The sequence below is a fragment of the Bubalus bubalis genome, chromosome 3, assembly GCF_019923935.1.
Source record: "Bubalus bubalis isolate 160015118507 breed Murrah chromosome 3, NDDB_SH_1, whole genome shotgun sequence".
NCBI lineage: Eukaryota > Metazoa > Chordata > Mammalia > Artiodactyla > Bovidae > Bubalus > Bubalus bubalis.
Genome location: NC_059159.1, coordinates 163,000,212 through 163,016,396, shown reverse-complemented (window position 1 = coordinate 163,016,396; position 16,185 = coordinate 163,000,212). Strand labels below are relative to the sequence as shown.

The 16,185-nt window shown below is 38.7% G+C and overlaps 1 long non-coding RNA gene across 1 annotated transcript in view; it reads right to left on the bottom strand.

The window, feature by feature from the left end:
- LOC123332953 overlaps positions 1-8,775 on the bottom strand; it is a 42,802-nt gene extending 34,027 nt beyond the window's left edge. The window contains exon 1 of the long non-coding RNA XR_006550162.2: positions 5,633-8,775. This is a non-coding gene — a long non-coding RNA (uncharacterized LOC123332953). The remainder of the gene's footprint in view (positions 1-5,632) is intronic.
- Between the last annotated feature and the right edge of the window lie 7,410 nt (positions 8,776-16,185).

Sequence of the window (16,185 nt, the reverse complement as noted above, 5' to 3'; positions counted from 1 at the left end):
CACAATTAGCCAAGAGTTTCATGCCTGAACTTGTATCATTTTCCAGCCAACCCACTGCTCCAGGGTGCAAAACTGTAGTTGTCTTTACTGACAAGTGCAGCCTTGTGAGGGGCGGGGAGGATGGAGGGGAAGGAGAAGAAAGGAAGTGATAATGTGTCAGCCAGGTCCAGGGCCACCTGCTTTTTAGACAAAATTGCATCTCATCCTCACAGCACCTTCATTAAATAAACATTATCTCCACTTTACAGATTAGGAAACTGGCAATCAGTCATATAACTAACAAACGGGTTCTTCTCTGAGACTTCAAAGCTGCTGGGTTTTTACCATAGCATCCTGCATACTCATGTACAGGTGGGAGGAATGGCAACTTCCACAAGGGCTTAACGAACAAAAGGAGAAGCTGAAGCTCAAGTCAGTATAAGTAATGTTTGGTATGCCCAGGGCATATTCTTGATTCCCTTGGCATGAGCTGAATAGGGAGAAAAGCCAGGGCTCTGTGCCTTGCAACCGTATCTTCCCTTCTGTCCTGGATGCAGGCTCCACAGGGCTTACTGCCAAATCACCTTTCTGCTTCCAACCTCTGAAAGCCAAGTCAGGTAAAACCACAGCCTGGCACAACTAAATAAAGACCCAGTCCTCTTATTGTACAGATCAAGAGACTGAAGCCCAGAGAGAGGTAAAGATTTATTCAAGAACAGGCAAGCATTAGGATCAGAGTCACGACTGGAACCTGGATCTTTTTTCCAGACAGGTTTTTTAGGTAACAACAAGGCTGGTCCTGGAAAATTAGCAATTCTCTGCCACATCTCCTTAAATCCTGTGTTCAGGTTTAATTGCATCTTTTTGGGGATTTCCCGTATGAAAATATCAGTGAGGATGAAGAGGGTGTATTTACTTCAGGAGACATATTTATTTGAGAGAAGCATCAATAGGACTAACGTGAGAAGTGACTGGGTAGAAACCAAACTCTCCATTACGAGACCTAAATCCCAAGCTACATATGTATCAGGAGCATCAGAAAACCCTGCCCCCAGGCTGTTTCAGAGCAGGGTACCTGGTGTGGATAGTCATGATCATTCTGGAGCTCGCTCTGTAAAGCTTGTGCTTCACGCAGTCTGTGTTCTCACTCTGGTTTATAACTCCCTGGCCTTTCCATCAGAGGATTACAATCAGAGAACACAAAGCTGCTTCCTACAACATACAGTATCTTGGGAGAATGAGAAAAAGGGCCCATTTTCTGGGGCCTTAGCCTCATGGATTATTGAGCAGAACACGGGCTAGATTTCTACCCCAACTCACCTCCTTCAGACACTCCTCTATATTCATAGCCCAACTTGCACAGCCATACTGGGCAGTGGCAGTGGCCCTCTGTTCCTCCTTCAAAGAACCTAGGTAAGTTAGGGGAGTCTTTTCATCCATGTACTTATAATTGTTCACAGAACCTTACCAACCAAATGCGGTGGAGGACAGGGTGTTACTCAAGCAGATGCAACACTGATGGGAATTACTCAATTTTTTTTTTAATTTTATTTTATTTTTAAACTTTACATAATTGTATTAGTTTTGCCAAATATCAAAATGAATCCGCCACAGGTATACATGTGTTCCCCATCCTGAACCCTCCTCCCTCCTCCCTCCCAATTCCATCCCTCTGGGTCATCCCAGTGCACCAGCCCCAAGCATCCAGTATCGTGCATCGAACCTGGACTGGCAACTTGTTTCATACATGATATTTTACATGTTTCAATGCCATTCTCCCAAATCTTCCCACCCTCTCCCTCTCTCACAGAGTCCATAAGACTGTTCTATACATCAGTGTCTCTTTTGCTGTCTCGTACACAGGGTTATTGTTACCATCTTTCTAAATTCCATATATATGCGTTACTATACTGTATTGGTGTTTTTCTTTCTGGCTTACTTCACTCTGTATAATAGGCTCCAGTTTCATCCACCTCATTAGAACTGCTTCAAATGTATTCTTTTTAATGGCTGAGTAGTACTCCATTGCGTATACGTACCACAGCTTTCTTATCCATTCATCTGCTGATGGACATCTAGGTTGCTTCCATGTCCTGGCTATTATAAACAGTGCTGCGATGAACATAGGGGTACACGTGTCTCTTTCCCTTCTGGTTTCCTCAGTAATCAATGACTATAGTAAAGTTGCAGGATATAAAATCAACACACAGAAATCACTTGCATTCCTATACACTAATAATGAGAAAACAGAAAGAGAAATTAAGGAAACAATTCCATTCACCATTGCAATGGAAAGAATAAAATACTTAGGAATATATCTACCTAAAGAAACTAAAGACCTATATATAGAAAACTATAAAACACTGGTGAAAGAAATCAAAGAGGACACTAACAGATGGAGAAATATACCATGTTCATGGATTGGAAGAATCAATATAGTGAAAATGAGTATACTACCCAAAGCAATCTATAGATTCAATGCAATCCCCATCAAGCTACCAACAGCATTCTTCACAGAGCTAGAACAAATAATTTCACAATTTGTATGGAAATACAAAAAACCTCGAATAGCCAAAGCTATCTTGAGAAAGAAGAATGGAACTGGAGGAATCAACCTACCTGACTTCAGGCTCTACTACAAAGCCACAGTTATCAAGACAGTATGGTACTGGCACAAAGACAGAAATATTGATCAATGGAGCAAAATAGAAAGCCCAGAGATAAATCCACGCACATATGGACACCTTATCTTTGACAAAGGAGGCAAGAATATACAATGGATTAAAAACAATCTCTTTAACAAGTGGTGCTGGGAAATCTGGTCAACCACTTGTAAAAGAATGAAACTAGAACACTTTCTAACACCATACACAAAAATAAACTCAAAATGGATTAAAGATCTCAACGTAAGACCAGAAACTATAAAACTCCTAGAGGAGAACATAGGCAAAACACTCTCTGACATATATCACAGCAGGATCCTCTATGACCCACCTCCCAGAATATTGGAAATAAAAGCAAAAATAAACAAATGGGACCTAATTAACCTTAAAAGCTTCTGCACATCAAAGGAAACTATTAGCAAGGTGAAAAGACAGCCTTCAGAATAGGAGAAGATAATAGCAAAGGAATTACTCAATTTTAATGGAAATTTGTTCCACTCATTCCTGAGGTAGAGTCTAACAAAAACCCACTTCAGCTCCTGATGTTGGGGTCTTTCAGACTTTCCTAAATGGGAAGTTGGCATGTTATTCTTAGCACCTTCTCTCTGAAGTAGTATCTGGCACACATATCTCAAATGATGTCTGGTGAGTAAAGGAAGGAAAATGGGAAAAAGGAAAAGAAGGAGGGTGGGAAGAGCAGGGAAGGAGAATCCTCTGAGACAAAGATCATGTCTATGCGATGAAAAATATAGAGTTCCCAGATCAACCTTGGGCCATGCTATATTCAGGTGGCTGATGCATGATTAATTGGGCTGAATGGTATGTCTGGATGGTAATAATCTCTATATGTCTCTCTCCCCTACCCTCAGTCTGCAGGTCTGCCACTGCCAGACAAAACTTGAGTGGCTGTGTTAGGCACCTGAGAGACAGGAACACATCACTTAATAGTAGGCTTTCTGTGTATGACGCTTTGCTTGACTAGTAAGCACGTGGCTTCCTGAATGGTAGGTTCCTCCCAAACACTGTGGGCTGCTCTCAACGACAGCATCAACTACTAAATGGAGAGAATCTCTAGAGTCAGGGCTATCAGAGCTGGTGATAAGATATTTGGAAAACATATTTGGGATGGCAGAATGACATGCTAAGAGAGTACAAAAGAGAGACCCTTTATAGCAGGTAGAAGCCAAGGAGCTCATCCCCAAGGGAAATGGGCAGCGGCATTGTTGACATACCTTTCTGAAGAAATTAGAGTGTTGACTCTTCACAAAGAAAGCTCCAGTGCTTTGTTTTGTAGGGTGATGAAATGAGTTCTTGTTCATCTCCTTATTGGTGCTACCGTAAACATTATCCACAATAACAACAGGAATGTCAGTAAGTCGTTATTGGGTGCCTTCTCTATAAAACTGTCAGCAGGATTTCTGGGCTTAGTTTCTGAAAGCCCTCATCTTCTTAAAAACCCTTACAGAGAGAGCCTTAAAAAGTAGCAATGTTTTCAATATAAGATTCAGTGATTAAAGCAAGTGGTTTTCCATAAACTCCTTGAATAAAAAAAGAACATCCATGTCCCAGGTTTGAGAGATCCCAAAGTGTAGACTGAGAAAAGTAAGTCTCCTCTTACCTGTTGTGGGAAATTTCATCCAAGGAGAAGAGTTCTGGCTGGACAATGAAAACCTGGTCAAAATCTCTGCAATGCCTCTCATGTGTTTTCTGACCAGGAAAAAGTCCTAATGATTGTTGACTGCTGTCCCCTGCCAGGGCAGCAGAAATTCAGATATGTCACTTAAGACAGGAAGGACTGTTGACCTCAATGTTAGTTGATGTGAGACTCTGTGGTTGTTACTGACAATAGTAAGATCAAAAAAAGTCTCAGAAATTCCAAGGAGATAAGGTTCTTCTCAAGCCACATACCCAGTGGCTCTAGTTTACACTCCCAATAATTTGTTCAGGCTGCATAGTTCTTCGTGATGGGAAATGTAGCATGGCACAGGCCCAGAGTAAGAAGAGTCCTTTTGGAGTAGTATTTCAATTTAAATTTCATTTTAATTTTTACTTTTATAGAAGTAATTTATGAATATTTAACATATCAAACAGTTCTGCTTATGATGAAAAACAGTAGTCTCCTGCACTACTCCACTTCCATCCCTGGTTCTGTTCTCAGGAGTTTAGAACTTTTGTTGGTTACCTCCATCAGATTGTTTCTTAAGGCCCACTGTGGTATTGGAGAAGACTTTTCAGAGTCTCTTGGACAGTAAGGAGATCAAACCAGTTAATCCTAAAGGAAATCAATCCTGAATATTCATTGGTAGGACTGATGCTGAAGCTGAAGATCCAACACTTTGGCCACCTGATGCAAAGAGCCGACTCATTGGAAAAGATCCTATTGCTGGGAAAGATTGAAGGCAGGAGGAAAAGGCGGTGACAGAGGTTGAGATGGTTGGATGGCATCACTGACTCAATGGAAGAGTTTGAGCAAACTCTAGGAGATGGTGAAGGACAGGGAAGCCTGGCATGCTGCAGTCCATGGAGTCACAAAGTGTTGGACACAACTTAGCGACTGAACAACAAATCAGGTTATGCACACATTCTTATACCTCTACTTCTTGATTAATCAATTTTAAGCATTATCTGTTGACTCCCATTTCTGGAAGTTGAAGATTTGTTTCAGTATTCCCTTAAATAATTTTATATTAATATTTTTAGTTCTTCTAGTGATTGTATGTTTTATGGATTATATGTCTAATTTTAAATAATATGCTTCAAATTTCATTGCTTATTCCACCAACTTTTGACAGGGCCTCTTGACTCCCTGTTTTATGTGAAGATGTTAATTTCCATACACTCCCCTCCCTTCCATGTGCCACTACTGTCCGCACATTTTATCTTCATTTCATTACATTGTAATATACGCATCCTGCCTGCAATGGAAACCAAGTCTTCCTTGGTTTTTCCAAGATGAATCTAAAATGTGCAAACCAATCAACAACACTTACATTAGTATGACGATGTAAACATCGTCCAGCGCTGGTTCAGGTGTCACACTAAGATTACATTCTCTCCTCCAGTGTCAGGATCCCTCAGCTGTATAAAACAAACCAGTCCTAACATCAAGGTCAAATCAAGGCATCTATTTTCTTAGCTATCTATCAATTAAAATTGTGCTACATTTTCATTTGTTTCTTATTTGCCTTATATCATATTTATCTTATATTAATATTGCTATCCCAGCTCCTACACAGTTAGTAGTTAAATGATCTATTTCCATTCACCTATTTTCATCCTTTTTGGATATTTTGTTTTAGATATGTTTTCCAGACACCCAGGGTTAGATTTTTTAACACACAATTTTGGTCTTTATTTAGATGAGTTTAATTCGTTACTATGTTTTGTGATTGAAAATGTATTTTAAATTAATTTCACCATCTTAATTTGTGTTTTCTTTTTACTATCATTTTCCTTTTTTTTTGGTCTACTTTCATGCCCTCATACAATTTCCGGGATTCACTTCTCTTTTTTCCTTCTATTAATTAATTAAGCATTATTATAGATAATATTTCTATTCTTAAATTTAAAATTTATTTACACTATGAGCTATTCATTTTTTCTTGTAAGGTTTATAATAATTCAGTATTTCTATTATACTCCTAACCCAAACACAGGTCTTAGGATGCTAGACACTGAATATCATCCCCATCATCTTATTGTTACTTAGAGTCATGGTTTTAAGTGTATTTAAAATTACACAGAAATTAGAGTTGTGTTTTTTACACAAAATTGTTAAACTGACTGACATATTTTATTCCATATCCCATGTCTTCTCTGTCTGTATTTTTCCTTACTAAATTACATCTTTAACTGTTCTTAATTTAATAGGGTTCTATGGATGATAAATTCTTTTGGTTTCATATAATTAAACATACCTTTTCCCCTCTCAGTAATGAATCACAGTTTGTCTGTATGAAAAATTACTTGCAGATGCACATTTTTCATCAACCCCATTATTACTGTTTTCTGCCTTCTGCTACTGCTGATATTAAATCTGCTGCTGATATATCACTACTCTGTATATAATAATTCATTTTTTCCTGGAAGATTTTAAGATTATGTCTTTATCCTTGATGTTCTCCAGTTTTATTGTGATGTAGTTTGGCGTTTTTATTTATCTTGCTTGCTACTGAAAATACACATCTAATCTGAGTGAGGGCATAGATTTTATTTTGTTCGCTGTTATATTCCGAGTGCCTGGCACAAAACAGGTAACTGATGAGTATTTTGAAATAAATCAGTGTCTTTCTTCAGTTTTTAGAAATTCTTAGCCATTCTTGCTTCAAAGATTTCTTTCCTAACTTACTTCCATCCTGTTTCTGGAACTTTTATTAGGCAATTGTTGGAACCTCAAAATCTATCCTCCGTGTTTTTTAATGCTCTCTCAGTTTTAATTTGTCTCTGCATGACATACCAAGTTCCTCACTTATGTCTTCATTTCTAAGTTTTCAACTGTGTCCAGTTTTGAAAGTATGCTTGACTATAAACACTTTTTTTTATTCCAGTGATTGTATCTTTAACAGCCTCATTGAGGTATAATTTATATATCATAAAATTCACCCATTTTAAGTGTACAATTTGAAGATTTTTGGTAAATTTATAGAGTTGTAGATCCCTCCCCATAATCCAGTTTTAGAACATTTCTATCATTCCAAAAAAATCCTTTTTACTCATTTGTAGTCAATCCTTATTTCCATTCTCAGTCTCTGGCCATCACTAATCTAATATGTGCCTCTATAGATCTGCTTTTTAAAAACAATTTTGACATTTCAAATAAAAGTAATTGTACAACGTACAGTCTTTTGCATCTGGCTTTCATTTAATGTATTGTTTTTAAAGTTCAATTCTGTTGTTATATGATCAGCCCATACCTTTTCCAAATGATTATATGTTTTATTTTCAAGATTTTGATTTGGTTCTTTTAGTTATCCAATGTTCTAGTTTCATTTCTACCTATTCTGTTTATAATCTTATGGCCTTTTAAAGGGAGATTATGTCTCAACTTATATATTTGAATGTCCTCAATATATTTGTGGTTAATACCTTATCAGACCATTCTATAAAACATTTATCTGTATTGAATTCCTGTTCTAATTGTAGATTTTATTGGCTTATCTTTGTTAGCAATAAATTTGTGTCTTGAGATTTTGCTTCATTTTAAGTGAGAATTTGTTTTTTATCTTATGGCTTTTTCTCTCTCTCAACCTCTCTACTCATCTTTCTTTGCCTATCAGTTTTTAAATTAACTTCACTCAGGCTTCTGTGTCCCTAATTCAGAACCTAGTCTCATAACAGTGGATCAGAGATGATATTAAGGATAGGGCAGATCTCATCGTATACTGTTCATTGTGTGTCTTGGCTTACCTCCTGGTTACAAGGCAATGATCTTGACACTGGCCTCCTTTGGCCTGCAGTTCACTAGAAGTTATGGTCTCAGGCAACAGTTAGCAGTAGTTCGTTTTCATTCTCTTTTCACAGTGTTGGGGGTGCCCCACTATCACTTAGGGCTTTGAGCTACGTCTCTGGATTCACTCTCCTGTCTCATTTGAGCGTTTTAATCCTTTTCACTTTACAAAAGCCAAACTCCTCGCTGCCCCAGCTTCAGTTCTTTTCACTGTTTTGAGTTTCTAATCCTTTGGGGATTTTGAATATATTTACCTGGTATTTGAGCCCAGTTATACCTTTTGCTTTTTTTTCTTTACATTTTATTTTTATTTTTGCTGTGGATGGAGCAAAGTGAGTTTTCATGGTATAAAGCCACTGCACCACCTTGAAAGTCTATTTGCTTCATATTTGGGTCATGACTCTGTTTTCTTTATTTCTTAATTCTTTTCCTGGAATTTCTAGTAGATTTTTTCTTCTTGATTTATCTGTATTTATAGTTCCCTCAAATTTCCCAAGTTGTTAAAAATGTTGTTGTTATTCAGTCGGTAAGTCGTGATTTAGTCGTGTTTTGGATAGAATTGGGAGATGAGCTGCCCATAAGACTACTAAAGCCAAAGATATGCTGAATACTTTCCATAATTTAAAGAAAAATCCCATTTCAAAATCATTTTTAATTTATTAGGCATCATGTGGAAGCCTTGTGTGTTTATGTGGACATATAATCAACCAGTGAGGCCTCAAACACAGTTAACGATTAAGCCAGTTCTTAACTCTGTTGCCTCTGGGAATATCCATGCCAGTGATTCCTGTGAAGCTAGAATTTAGGCGTACATCAAGAGAATGTCCCAATAACAGTAAGTGATGTGGCATCATCATGAGCGCTTGAGCTGTGAAGTCAGGTTTCCAGGGTCTTCCTGGCTCTGTTGCTTACTGGCTGTGTGACCTGGAGCAAGTTACCTGTCTTCACTAACCTTCGTTTTTTCCTTCTGCAAAATGTGGTTAATAGTAGTCCTTACCTCGGATTTGCTGTGAGGCCTAAATGAGATATCCTAGAAAGTACTCAGCACAGTGCCAGCATAGAATAAGTGTGTAATAGATTAGCCATTATTAAGAGCTATTAGTTCAGGAGGCCTTCTAGATTCTTACCATTAGCTATTGGAAGATGATGGTGGGAGGGTTATTCAACAGTCCAAACAGCATAAAGATGCTTTCAAAGGTCGAGGTGTAACATGGGACCCAAAGATCCAGCTTCATGAACATCCATGTCCTGGGATTGGTCCAAAGGTTGGTCATCAGTGAAACTGTGTAACTGTCTCAGATGGTGAGCCCAAAGAAGCTGCAGTAATCCTGAGCCAATCAGAATTTCCCATTCCTCACAAACGAGCTCTACAATTGCCATAGATTTGAGGAGTGTCCAAGTTTGCAAAAAAGGCATATAGCAATGTAATGGGAACATATTTCACAGTCATACACTTTCATGTATGCAAAATGGAAATGGTTTCCTTATCATTCAATCTACTTTAGCTCTGAAGTTTTTATTTTACTGATGATGGAAAACCTAACCCTGTAATCCAATGTAATCTCAATCTTTTTTGGATAAAGATCAAGTTAGTGTTTTCTCCATTCACCTCTTTCTGTTCCTGAGCAGTAATCCAAGTTCTGGGTGATCTATCATCCTGACTTTGAAGATTTACGGTGATTGACAAACTGCCTAGGTGGTTTCTGCTGAGAGGAACAGTCCCTATTTCCCTTGTATTGGTCGCCTTTGTCTACTATGACTGTGCTGAATCATCTGTGTCCCCTTGGCTCCCCAGTCACAAGGACACTGCAGGTCACTCTATAGCCACCTTATCCTGACCTCCCTAGGCCCACTGGTCTCACTTTCAATTTTGTCTTTCTAATGTAGGCATGAGAACATTTTCACTTTGATTTTTTAAAATTATGGTAAAATATATACAGCTTCCCTGGTAACTCAGTTGTACAGAATTCACCTGCCAATGCAGGAGATGTGGGTTTGATCCCTGGATCAGGAAGATCCCCTGGAGATGGAAATGGCAATCTACTCCAGTATTCCTGCCTGGGAAATCCCATGGACAGAGGAGCCTGGTGGGCTACAATCCATGGGGTTGCAAAAGAGTCAGACACAACTGAGCGATGAAACAACAAAATAAACATAAATTTTTCCATTTCAACCATTTTTATGTGTCCAGTTCAGTGGTATTATTGTTCATCTTCACACTGGTGATGTACAACTATCACCACTATCCATCATCATGACTTTTTCATCATCCCAAACTGAAACCCAGTACCTATTAAATAATTACTCTCCATTCTCCCCTCCCCATAGCTGAAAACCACTATTCTTCTTTCTGTCTTTGAATTTGACTATTCTAGGCACCTTGTATAAATGGAATCATACAGTTTTTGTCATTTGCCTCTGGCTTATTTCACTTAGCATGTTTTATAGGTTTATTCTTATTGCAACAAGTGTCAGATTTCATTCCTTTTTAAGGTTGAATAATACTTCATAGGATGCATAATAATATTCCATTGTATATGTATACCACGTTTTATTTATCTATTCATTCATACTGGATATTTGGGTTGTTTCCACCTTTTGGCCATTGTGAATAATGCTGATAGAACAAGTGTTACTCGCTCAGTCCTGTCCAACTCTGCAACCCCATGGACTGTGGCCCACCAGGCTCCTCTGTCTATGGGATTCTCCAGGCAAGAATACTGGAGCGGGTTGCCATTTCCTTCTCCAGGGGATCTTCCCTACCCATTGATTGAACCTTGGTCTCCCGCCTTGCAGGCAGATTCTTTGCCATCTGAGCCACCAGGGAAGCCCTGCTGATAGATCACTGATATGGAAATATATGTTTGAGTTCTTACTTTTAATTCTTTTCAGTATTTAGCTAGAAGTGAGATTGGTGGATCATAAGGTAATTCTATGTTTAATTTTTGGAGGAACTGTCACATTGTAGCCTAGGAACTTTTGAAGGTTCTTCCACACCATGCAGGGGTGTGCAGGACTCTGAGAAGCTGCCTAAGGCCCCTTTACCTAGTGATCTCATTAGCCAATACTACTCTTCAGCTCAAATGTCTTCTTAAAAACTAAGGCTTCACCACAAGCTGAAAGATCTCACCAGGCACCACCCTGGGGAGCTTGAACGTGGTTCTCCTGCTCTTAGAGCCCCCTAAACCTTAGCAGAATAGCTGATGTGTTTCACCAATATTCTTGAGACTCAGTCTGAAGAGTGAAAAGGGCAGAAACTACACTCATGAAGCCAAGTTTCTTTCATGTCCCCTCTGATTTTCTTTCTCCTGCCAAGTCCTGGAAATTTTACTTCCTTTTGGCTAGGAAGACTGCTCTTACATCATCCTATATTGTTCCAAAGTCAATAATTATGGTATAAACTTTATATTTGGATTTTGGCTTTTGACTTTCAAAGCCAAGCTTCTAAACTTAAAAATACTTGCACTTTCAAATAGCCCAACTCTTGCAATTTAAAAGTGTCTACTTGCACTCACTGTCTCTGCCATCAATTTCAAGAGCTAACTTAGAATTCAAAGCCAAGAATTTAACTTTTTGTTCTTGGTTATATAGGCCCTCCCTCCCCTCTAGGGCAATACCTTTAGAAACTATTGCTGCTACCCAACTGATTGAAAGAGGGTAGCTTCTCAAAAAAGCACAAGGGTCAAAAGGAGAAAAACCTTCAGTACCTTAAAATATTTTATACCTGTTAGCTTATTAGCTATAGTACAAGTTCACGGACACAAAGTCTGTTACTTAAAGTGGACTTTCCTGGTGGTCAGTGGTTAAGAATCTGCCCATCAGTGCAGGGAGACCTAAGTTCGATCCCTGGTCTGGGAAGAGTCTACATGTCGAGGGACAACCAAGCCTGTGGGTCTTAATTACTGAGAGTGCTGCCCTAGAGCCCCTGCTCCACAAGAGAAGCCACTGAAATAAGAAGCCCGCACCTGGTAACTAGAGAGTCGCACCTGGTTGCCTCAACTAGAGAAAGCCTGCACAGAGCAACGAAGACCCAGGGCAGCCAAAAATAAATAAATAAATAAATAAAAATTGAACAACAAAAGAATTATTTTAAAAAAAGAGCTTCGGGGGGTATGAAACCAGTCCCAGAGAAAAGCCTGAAATAATTTCTAAAAACCACAGCATAAGAGAAGATCAGAGAGTTCAGGGAGCTGGTAACACAGAATAAGAGTATTCTCATGCACGCTGGGACTGGATCCTAGGCAAATACCAGAGAGCTGGTACTGGTGACTTTGACATACTCTCTATGGGGCTGACTAAATTTAAAGGACCAGGAGCAGGGTAACATACATGACATGGAAGTGATCCACTTACACCCTAAAGTGTTCCTGGTACCCCTGTGTTCAGCCTATAAAACCCCTCAAAGAGATTCAACAGGACCGTGCAGTTTTGATGCAGTTATCCTTTGATTAGTAGTTTTGATGCAGTTATCCTTTGATTAGCTTTTAGTAGGTCATTATTGGGGAAGGAATTTTCTCAGTAGATGTGTGTATGTGTGTGTACGTGTGAGAGATTTTAAATGCAATTTGTTTTGCTTATTATATATACCAAGGAACAATGATAACAAAGCCCACTTCTGAATCCCACAAGCACAACCCACAGAAAAGAACCATAAAATTGCTGAAGGTTAACAAAGGTTGATTGAACCAGGCTTTGTGATTTGAGATTCAAGTTTTGTTGAATTCGAGTCTTTAGGTTTGCCCTTGAGTAGCTGTGGCTTTGGCTAGATCACGTTGTCTCTTTCTGTGCTCTTGTTTCTTCCTTCACTTGCAAAATGAGGTTAATTATAGGTATCAGCCTCACTCCCAAAGTGGTTTGTGGTTGTAGACTATTTTAATTAGCAAGTCTTTTAGTACCAAGAATTATCAACACAAACCATCTACACTCTTTACTGGTAACTGTATGGGTAGAGATGTAAATATCACATTTCAGAAGTTTTTGACAACACAACTTAGCGACTGAACAAAAACAAAAACCACATAAGCGTCAGTCTCTTTCAACAAGTACCCATTCGCAAGAAATAAATGTTTCTGATATTGTGCAGACATTAAGATACCTCTCTATGAATGCCCTTCTGGGAAAATAAAATCTTAAAGCTCAGGATGCTGGAAGGAAATGCAAATTAACTTCATCATTTTCATAATAAATATTAGGTCTTTGTCATTCTTGTAACATCTCCTTTGGCTTTGGTAAATCTTACCATGTTCTTTGTTGCCAAACTTCTCCATGTTTGTAGAACATAGGTCATAGAAATGGGGATATTTTTCCCAAGCAGAAAGAGGCACACAAATCTTCTTAAAGTTAATGGGACTATCCCATATCGTGTGATATCAGAATGGCTAATTGCTCAGTGGCCTTCAGACAATGTTCTCCTAGCACAAGCTTGTTGAATCTGAAGGCTCATGGGGTGTTCAACACAGTAGGAACATTATGTGCCAGCAACCTGCTAGTGCTTATGCACACCTGATCTCACCTATTTCCCACAACCACCCTAACAGTGTTTTATACTTGAATAAACTTAATATTAGAGTTTAAGAATCTTCTTCCTATAACCACACAGCTATAAAGTAACAGAACCAGGACTCTGACTCAGATCTCTATGATGCCTAGCCCAGAATTTTCCTGAAATGATATATGAAAAGTATTCAGAACAGCCTCTGATTCATAGCAAGTTCCATTTAATATTGGCTATTCTTTAAGTCATTGTGAGACACTCCAGTGTTTCTCAAAAGAGCATTTCCTCTTCTGAGAATGATTCCTATGTGGCCAGGAGAAATGTGGAGACACTGCTTGAAGATGACTTTCTTCTCACGTCTCATTTATACCACGAACTTGAGAACAGACATTTACCCAATTTCTAAGTTCAGTTAAGTTCAGTCGCTCAGTCATGTCCAACTCTTTGTGACCCCATGGACCACAGCATGCCAGGCCTCCCTGTCCATCACTAACTCCTGAAGTTTGCTCAAACTCATGTCTATTGAGTTAGTGATGCCATCCAACCCTCTCATCCTCTGTTGTCCCCTTCTCCTCCTGCCCTCAATCTTTCCAAGCATCAGGGTCTTTTCAAATGAGTCAGCTCTTCACATCAGGTGGCAAAAATATTGGAGTTTCAGCTTCAACATCAGTCCTTCCAATGAACACCCAAGACTGATCTCCTTTGGGATGGACTGATTGGATCTCCTTGCAGTCCAAGGGACTCTCAAGAGTCTTCTCCAACACCACAGTTCAAAAGCATCAATTCACTGGGGCTCAGCTTTCTTTATAGTCCAACTCTCACATCCATACATGACTAATGGAAAAACCATAGCCTTGACTAGACGGACCTTTGCTGACAAAGTAATGTTTCTGCTTTTTAATAAGCTGTCTAGGTTGGTCATAACTTTCCCTCCAAGGAGCAAGTGTCTTTTAATTTCATGGCTGCAGTCACCATCTGCAGTGATTTTGGAGCCCCCCCCCCCAACAAAATAAAGTCTGCCATTGTTTCCACTGTTTCCCCATCTATTTGCCATGAAGTAATGGGACCGAATGCCATGATCTTAGTTTTCTGAATGTTGAGCTTTAAGCCAACTTCTTCACTCTCCTCTTTCACTTTCACCAAGAGGCTCTTAAGGACACCCTATTTTCCACTTTAAAAGCCAGTTGTTAAAAGTTGTTTGACATAATATCTTCCTTCCATATTTTGCCCTCCCTCTGACCTTTCCAGTACATGTGAAGTTGCTGACATTTTCTTGAAGTCCCCAGAGGGCACTGGGCCAGCTACCATGGGTTCACCTCTTTCTTTAACCTTGTGAAGACATGATAACGTCTTGTGACTCATGTGGGATGTTCCTCTAAAGCACTGAGCACAAATACACAAATTAATGAATGAGGCAGACTTGTTCTGTCCTCACATGAAAAGTCATGTGAGTGCCACATAGGAAAGACTCAAGAGTATTTTCACCACAAAAAAAGACATGATAATTACAGGACATGGTAGACATATTAGCTACCGCCCCAGTGATAATCACATTACAGTGTATAAGTATACTAAATCAGCATGCTATACACTTTAAACATATGCAATGTTAGATGTCAATTACATCTCAATTAAAAGAAGAATCAAGAGGATTTTATTGATCTATAAGCTTCTCTGCACAAAACTTTAATTTCTTATTAACATTCTAACATTGTTGACTTTTAAAAAGATTTTATTTTTTTTTAACTTTTTATTTTATATTTGAGTATAGCTGATTAACAATGTTGTGATAGTTTCAGGTGGACAGCAAAGGGTCTCAGCCATACATATACCTGTATCCCTTCTATCCCAAACTCCCCTCCTATCCGAGCTGCCGCATAATATTGACAGAGTTCTCAGGGCTATACAGTAGGACTTTGTTGATTATCCATAGCACTGTTGATTTTTTACACACTGGAAAGAGGCATAGAGTTCCTTCTCTAAAGGAAAAATATGAAATATGGACATATCTTCTACATAAATCGTGTGCCTCTACAGAAGCCATAAAGATAACCACTCTGGAGTTCCCCCTAAACCTATACTTGTTTTGCTGCTATAGGTAGCTAGCCACTGAAGTTCAGTTATGTGTGAAACTAATTTTACTTTTATGTTGAATTTGGCTTACGTTCTAGTGGATAAGAATGAAAAAAAAAGTAGCTGGGGTTATTAGAGGAGACATTAGGAAACTCTAAGGATGTGAGGAAGAAAAATGAGAAAGTAGATGCAGAGAAAGAAACCCTTCAGAAACTCTCTTTTCCTCCCCTTGTGAAATCCCAAATATATTGACACAAAAATGTAGTTTATTATAATATAATATAGTTAGGGTGACAATGCTCCCTGACTTGCCTGGGACAACCTCTGTTTATTCTTGTTGCCATGGCATGATTATTAACTTTCACTTAAATTCTTTGAAGTGTCAGGTTTAGAGAATAAACTGTATGGTCACTTTATTTATAATCTAATCTTCAAAATTCTGGTTTCATGCCTATATAGTATTTTTCAACTATCAAGGATTAGAGTTCAGCAAGTCAAAATTTTTATTTACATCTAACCTTCCTCACACA